Consider the following 6,091-nt stretch of genomic DNA (forward strand, 5'->3'; position numbering starts at 1 on the left):
GTTAGCCTTTGTCATCATCTTTCAATACGTTTCTTTCTAAAGAAACACTTCAATCCTTAAATTTAATATACTAAAGTACTACAATCAAAGATATTAGCAATTCTTACAAGTTTTGTTTCCTAGACATTGCAAGTCTGATTTCTTCCAAATACAAATTCAATTTATATCCAAACAAGACGCTACAACTGCATCCAACAATCTTTTAACAAAAGTCTCGCAACAAAGAAATTTCGACGAAATTTCTTAGCACATTAGCAACGCGAGATTTTGTGATCCTAAGAAAGTACAGTGCAACCTTTTCAAGAATATCATACAAATTTTTCCCCACTCCAGGTATGTTAAGGCTATCCCTTCTTTCTTTTGGCATGATCCATACGATACGAACGAAACGTACAAATGCACAAATTCCATGAATGACTCTATTCATAAAAGTATTAGAGATATCTATGTTCTCGAATTTCCGTGTGTCATAATATTTTATCATCTGTTCATGGGTCTCAGAAAAATACGAAAGTTGAAAAGAGTTTACTTTATGATATTACTCAAAGGCAAAATGGTCTTATGAAGCTCCGAAAGATTTTATTAACAATAATTTTCATGCATTGCATTCATGTGCATTGACCCATGACCAGATGGAATTATATACGCGTATATATGTATGTATATATATGTATATGGGATATGGAAAAAGGTTACGATGTTATATATGCACCGCCACTTGATCAGCTGGTATACGATGATGATGTTGCCCACAGTAGCTGAAATATGATTCAAATGGCATTATATACGCGTATATATGTATATATATATATATATATATATATGGGATATAGGAAGAGGTTATGGCATTATATACGCACAACCACCTGATCAGCTGGTATACGATGATATTTTGCCCGCAGTGGCCGATATGATATGATGGGATGCCCTCAGAGGCTGATGATGTTATGAAACATGTACCTATGCACGACATGATATTCATACGCATATGCATGACGCTAAAAGTAATATATGATTTACAAAGTTATTCAGACTTACAGGTTGAGTCATGTACTCTATATTTCTTCCATGTCTCTTATGTACTTATTTATGTGCCTTACATACTCGGTACATTATTCGTACTAATGTCCCTTTTGCCGTGGGACGTTGCGTTTCATGCCCGCAAGTCCCGATATACAAGTCGAGAGCCCTCTAAGTAGGCTATCAGCTCAGCGGAAGATGTTGGTGTGCTCCATTTGCTTCAGAGTTGCGTGTTTGGTTAGTATGATTTAGATGTGTATTGTTTGATATGGCAGGACTCTGTCTCGACCTTTATGATATGTACTCTTAGAGGCTTGTAGACATATGTCATGTACGTAAAAGATTGTACGGCCTTGTCGGCCTATGTTTTGAGTTTATAAATAATTATGTTGGCCTATTAGGCCCGTATGTCACATATATATGATGATGTAATAAGAAAGATATGTTACGTTGGTATTCGGTTGAGTAAGGTACCGAGTGCCCTTCGCGGCCCATCGGTTTGGATCGTGACATAAAGCTAATCAGACATAAGTGCGGAAATTTTTATCACAGCTCAAAACTCTAAAACACGACTACCCCAATGATCTGGTGTCACAATCCACGAACGTCCAAGAATTTCTACAAATACTTGTTTAAAGGAAAATACATATGTTTTTCGGAATGAAAGAATACAGGAACTAAAATAGAGGGAAGGGGACTCCAGGGTCTGCGAACGCCGACAGACCTACCTTGGGTCTCCTGGGGACTGAAGGCAGCAACCCAAACTCTACTCACGAGGTCTGGCACCAAAATCTGCACAGAAAGTGTAGAGTGCACTATCAGTACAACCGTCCCCATGTACTGGCAAGTGTCGAGCCCAACCTCAGCGATATAGTGACAAGGCTAGGACATGACAACAATATATAAACCTGTGCAATTTAAATCATACACGAGAAAATAGCAACAACAGAAATTTAACACAACGTAACCGGAAGGAGAAACATGCTGAGGGGAACATCAAATTTTGACAGTAATTCAGTAAAGAAGCAAAATAAATATCATGCTTTGAACCAATAGAAATTATAATATAGTATCATTTGCACGGCATCACCTTTCGTGCTTTTACTCCCGTCCTCACAGTAAGAAACAAAATAAAAAGATGAAATAGATTGAAAGAAATGAGTTAGAAAACGTTTACCTATGATTTGGGGAAGAACTACTCTTTCGAAAATTGCCTCTTAAAGCTTAGGGTTTGAAAATTTGAGAAATGAATTGAAAATTATGTCTAAGACCGTTTTTACTCAGCTGCAGATGTCGTAATTCCGACCTGAGCTTCGCAATTCCGACCTGAGCTTCGCAATTGCGAAGCTCGCAAATGCAAAGAACCATTGCAATTGCGAAGTTCCCCACACTTTTGCTGTCATCACAATTGCGAAGGTAATGATGGTAATTGCGATCAGGAACCTCCATAAATGCGACAAAAGGATCGCATTTGCAATCACACCCCTTCCCAAACCTTTTTCGCAAATGCGAAGATATGTTCGCAATTGCGAACTAAGCTGGCCCAGGTCTTCTTCGTAATTGTGATAAAGACCTCGTAATTGCCATGACTGTGAATCTCGTAAATGCGAAGCCTGATCTCGAAATTGCGAGATCAGAGGCTTGCTACAGGTATCAGCTGCAACAGCAGATTTCTACGTTCAAACTTACTCTGTTGCCTATCCAAAACTCATTCGAGCCCTCGGGGCTCCAAACCAAACATGCACACAAGTCTTAAAACATCATACGAACTCACTTGCGCGATCAAATTGCCAAAATAACACCTAGAACTACGAATTCAACACCAAAACATATGAAATTTTTAAGATAGTTTCAAACTTCCTATTTTCTCAACCAAATGTCTGAATCACGTCAAATCACTTCCGTTTTTCACCAAATTTGACAGATAAAGTTTAAATATTATAGCGGACCTATACCGGGTTCCGAAATCAAAATACGGGCCCGATACCAACAAGTACAAACATTATTCAATTTCCATAAATTATTATATTTTCAGTTTAACAATTTTTTTCAAAAAATTATTTCTCGAGCTAGAGACCTCGGAATTCAAATTCGGGCATACGCCCAAGTCCCATATTTTACTACGGACCCTCGGGATCGTAAAATTACGGGTCCGGGTCCGTTTACTTAAAATATTGACCGAAGTCAACTTAAATCAATTTTAAAGGCAAAACTCAATATTTTTCTCAGACTTTCATATAAGACTTTCCGGAAGCACGCCCGGACTGCGCACGCAAATCGAGGAGAAAGAAAATAATGTTTTCAAGGCCTCGGAATACATAATCGGATTCTAAAACGAAAGATGACCCTTTTGGTCATCTCAATTATATATGATCATACACATATTATACATGAATTATACATATATTATATGTCTGCCGGCTATTTTAGTTTAAGTAAATGGGTAAGCGGCTATTTATGTTAATTCTTCTATTTATATAATAACAATAATAATAATCGGACTCACTTCAAAATTGATTATAAATTTTATGTCCATTTATATTTATTATTATATCATTCTCTACTATAAATATAATAACAATTTCTTAAATATATATTCCTTTTAGCAGGAATTAAAGAGAAAAACACAGCACAAAATTCAATAAATATAAAATATAAAAAATATTTTTGTAGGATTATTTTCTTCTATTCAAATTTTAATGAGGCATAGGATGTTGTTTCCCATACAAATAGTTACTTGTTCTCGCAAATCTTCTTGATCATATGATAATGTATAAAACACTATACATTATAAGTGCATAAAATCATCTTCAAAATTAATGTTAATGGAGCTTGCTAGTCGTTAAGATAAGACAATTAATGGGATCAGAAAGTGTACTTTTTAGGATGGAGAAAGAATCCAACCCTCCCATGAAAAGTTTAGAAGTCATAAGACACTTGTTTTTCCTTTTCAAATTAGCAATGCAAAGCTCAGGGGTTAAAATTTTAATTCCACTTTCTCAAAAGTTTGATTTGACCGATAAGTTTTTGTCCACTTTTGCATAAGGAACAAAGGATGTCTTTTTATCTCATTTAATTAGGTCCACAAAAGGTCTTTGGGGAGTGGGGGTATAAGGGCTGCTATCCAAACAACGTTAAAAGGGAGTAGGAAATTAATGGGAACAAAAATGAAGGTTAGAAATGATGCTTGATTTGGACCTACCAAATAGTATAACTTTCTTTTACCTTTTGTCAATTTTTTCTTAGATTCCATGTTATGCACCATTTGGATTAATTTTACTCCCCGTATGAACAGAATTATTATGTACCTCAACTTTTTTAAAAAAAAAATGAAATCCGGAGAGAATTTTCTTGAATGGGTAAAATAATTAATAGAAAAAAGAAAGAAGAAAATTCTTTTTCGAGATTTGAGTGAATCAATATAATAAACTAAATACACATCCCATTATCAGATGTCACGCTGTGAAATACTAACAAGGATGTCTGTTTTCCACTCCATTAATTTTAAAGAATGACATTATTACTATTTGGTGAGTCAAGTCATATTTAGATTTAGACCGTCTAAACTTTCTTGTACAATCCATAAAAGAAAAAAATGCTATTGAGAAACAAGACATATCAGTACTAAACTCCCCAAATTGATATTGGTAAGTACTTTTACGAATTTCAATAATAAAAGGCTGAATACATCTCCATCCCCTTAAACTTGTCCCTTTTTTCTATTTAGGCACTTGAACTAAATCTTGTTCCTAATTGAACACCTGAACTCAATTAAAAAGGTATCAATTAAACACAAATTGCTGAAATGTTAAAGTGAGTGTATTTCACCTTCTTTGAGAGCGTGAAGTTATGTTTCTCTTTCTCCTTCCTCCATCTCCGATCTGCTGCATCCCTACACTTCCATAACACTAGCTCCAACACCATCTTGCCCACCTCCACTGTTATAATCATTATTCCCATTTTTTTGAACCACCAAAAAGGCCACTGTCCACCAACAATGGAAACTACCGTCCAACTCCACCATCACCATTTTTGATCATCAAGAAAATTAAAAGCATAGAAGCAAAAAGTGAAAAGGACAAAAGCAGGAAAATTTATTATGCAAATGTGTAGGTTGAATTGGGGAAGCCACATGGATTCAATTTCAACAATATTTCACATTCAAACCAAATTGGAATATAATAAGAACCAAGTTAGATACATCAAAAATTCATTTTTTGTAGGAAGATCAATAACCCAATTGGAGAATTGAAAGAAAGTTATTTGATAGTAGGATCTCATTAATAATCGATTCTTCTTCACATTTTATATGTCAAGTGGCAATTTGATAATTGGGTCTTCTGAAATTGCCCCAACTTTTGTAAATATAGAAGACGAGTTTGAATGGGATGTGATCAGTGCTAGAGGGAGCATTTGTTTTTGGTGGAGGTGGTGTCGAGTGTAGGACAAAACAGGGGTGGTGGATGCCGAAGGCGGAGTTCTAATTAGCGATAGTGTGGCTGAAGGTCGTTGGTTGTGGTCCTTTTATGCAGCACCGTCAAGTGCCTTTACCGGTGGCATCGTTGCCTCAAAACTTATCACCATAGAAGTTTGTGTAGTTTTTTATGTGGGTTGTATTCCCTGAATAAGAAGAAGAAGATCCACGTTTTTTCTTCTTTCAATTGTTTTTGCTGATGTGTCTTTTCTTTATTGGTTTTATTCCATATCATCTGCATGTATACTTTACGCATTTAGATTTTAGGGTAGGTTGTTTGTAAGGGGTTTAATAGATACAGTTTTTAACAAGATAAAGTGTTCAATAGGAACCGGGTTTAGTTCAAGTGCCTAAATGAAAAAAAGGGACAAGTTTAAGGGGCTGGAGATGTATTCAGCCATAAAATAAAGAAGAGTTAACCTAAGCTGCTCACCTAATTGTTTAAACTAAAAATATGTGGCATATAAATAATATATGTACAATTCATATATATCATGTATATACATTTATAATTTATGTATACCTGTTAAGAAAAGTAAAAGTGAATTCGACCGGCTATTTGTGTATATGTAAAAGAGTTATAACTTCCTTTCAAAT

At 35.3% G+C, this 6,091-nt stretch overlaps 1 long non-coding RNA gene across 1 annotated transcript; it reads right to left on the bottom strand.

Annotated features, from left to right (window-relative positions):
* Positions 1 to 1,623: 1,623 nt before the first annotated feature.
* Positions 1,624 to 5,694, bottom strand: LOC138879667 (uncharacterized). Its single transcript, XR_011402711.1, has 2 exons — positions 4,849 to 5,694; positions 1,624 to 1,812 (listed from the first exon to the last, which is right to left on the bottom strand). It is a non-coding gene; the product is annotated as an uncharacterized lncRNA (long non-coding RNA).
* Positions 5,695 to 6,091: the final 397 nt, after the last annotated feature.

Source organism: Nicotiana sylvestris, chromosome 1 (assembly GCF_000393655.2).
Source record: "Nicotiana sylvestris chromosome 1, ASM39365v2, whole genome shotgun sequence".
NCBI lineage: Eukaryota > Viridiplantae > Streptophyta > Magnoliopsida > Solanales > Solanaceae > Nicotiana > Nicotiana sylvestris.